Source organism: Prionailurus viverrinus, chromosome B4, assembly GCF_022837055.1.
Source record: "Prionailurus viverrinus isolate Anna chromosome B4, UM_Priviv_1.0, whole genome shotgun sequence".
In the NCBI taxonomy this organism is placed as follows: Eukaryota; Metazoa; Chordata; class Mammalia; order Carnivora; family Felidae; genus Prionailurus; species Prionailurus viverrinus.
Window position 1 is genome coordinate 79,018,836 of NC_062567.1, and position 2,117 is coordinate 79,020,952.

Sequence of the window (2,117 nt, forward strand, 5' to 3'; positions counted from 1 at the left end):
TATAAAATACATGTTTCTGTTATATTATAAACATATATATAATTACATTAGATATATTATATATTAATTATATTTATATATTAATATATATTAATGTATTATAATTATATAATATGATATATTATATCTCATATTATAATGAGATAGAAATATAAAAATTTGAATATATTTTAGAACAGTTAAAATAATCTATAATCTATAAGAAAATTTTTATGAATATCATATCCAGATTGGAGAGAAGTCAGAAGCCAGTGATGAGAAACAGTACAATAACAACATTCATTCTGCTGGGACTGACAGATGACCCTGAGCTGCAAGTTCTGATTTTTATCTTCCTATTTCTCACCTACACACTGAGTGTAAGTGGAAACTTGACAATCATCATACTCACTTTTGTGGATCCTCACCTTAAAACACCCATGTACTTTTTCTTAAAAAATTTCTCAGAGATCTCATTCACATCTGCCATTATTCCCAGGTATTTGTATAGCATAGCAACAGGTGACAACATTACTACCTATAAAGCTTGTATCATCCAAGTATTTTTTGCTGACCTCTGTGGAGTATCAGAGTTTTTTCTGCTGGCCACCATGTCCTATGACCATTATGTGGCCATATGCAAACCCTTGCATTATGTGATCATCATGAGCAAGAGGGTCTGCAGGATTCTCATCATCTGTTGTTGAATGGCTGGTTTATGTGTAATAATCCCACCACTTAGCCTGGGTTTAAATCTAAAATTTTGTGACTCTAACATGATTGATCATTTTGCCTGTGATGCATTTCCCTTAGTGAAAATCTCATGTTCAGATACATGGTTCGTGGAATGGACAGTTATAATCTGTGCTGTGCTGACCTTGAATATGACTCTTACTTGTGTAGTTCTGTCATATGCTTACATCATCAAGACAATTTTTAGATTCCCTTCTGTTCAACAAAGGAAAAAGGCCTTTTCGACCTGTTCTTCCCATATGATTGTGGTATCTATCACCTATGGCACATGCATTTTCATCTATATGAATCCTACAGCAAAAGAAAAAATGACTATTAATAAAGGAGTTTCACTGCTCATTTCTTCTTTTTCCCCTACATTAAACCCATTTATTTATACCTTGAGAAACAATCAAGGTTAAGAAAGCCTTCAAGGACTCAATCAAAAGAATTGCCTTGCTCTCAACGAAGTAAAAGGAAATATTTTTAAAACATCTCAAAAACAAGAATAAATGTCCACAGACATTTTATTTTGCAAGTCCATAATCGTGTTTTTTAGTAATATATGCTTGAGTTACGTTAATTTTTTCAACACTTCTTTAACCTCCCTTCCATTGAGCCCTTCTCATGCCACTTTTGTATTTTGATTTTTCAAACAAATATTTGATAGTTTTGCATATCAATTTCTTAAAAATTATTCTGAAAAGAAAGTAGATTTATAATATTATTACAATATATAATAAAAATGATTCCTTGGGAAAATATAAGGCAAAATTCTTTGTGACGCTTCAATATACAAAATAAATAATATCCAAACACATGTAAATTTTAGGCAAAATATCTAAACTGGATGAATAATCACATAACTTAAAAAACACGTGAAAAAGAATAATAGCACTTTTAATGTTGAGGCAATAGACCAAAATTCACTATTATGAACACACAGAAATACTGGATACTGGTTTCCATCACCTATGGCAGCTGCATCCTCATAGATATCAAGCCTTCAGTGAAGGAATCAGTGGCCATTAACAAGGGTGTGACAGTGTTCGCTACCTCCATTGCTCCGGTTCTGAACCCTTTTATTTATACACTGAGGAACAGGCAAATCAAACAAGCCTTCAATAACCCAGTCAAAAGAACTGTGATATTTTCCAGGAAATAAAAGAATGTGAAGCCAAAGAAACACATATAATAAACTTACCAAATTTTCTAGTCAAGTTACCTTGTTCAAAACACTCATCCTTGGGCGCCTGGGTGGCGCAGTCGGTTAAGCTCTGACTTCAGCCAGGTCACGATCTCGCGGTCTGTGAGTTCGAGCCCCGCGTCAGGCTCTGGGCTGATGGCTCGGAGCCTGGAGCCTGTTTCCGATTCTGTGTCTCCCTCTCTCTCTGCCCCTCCCCCGT

The 2,117-nt window shown here is 34.4% G+C and overlaps 1 pseudogene; it reads left to right on the forward strand.

Moving 5' to 3' along the window:
* Nucleotides 1-254: 254 nt before the first annotated feature.
* LOC125170410 (olfactory receptor 6C2-like) lies at nucleotides 255-1,876 on the forward strand (annotated as a pseudogene).
* Nucleotides 1,877-2,117: the final 241 nt, after the last annotated feature.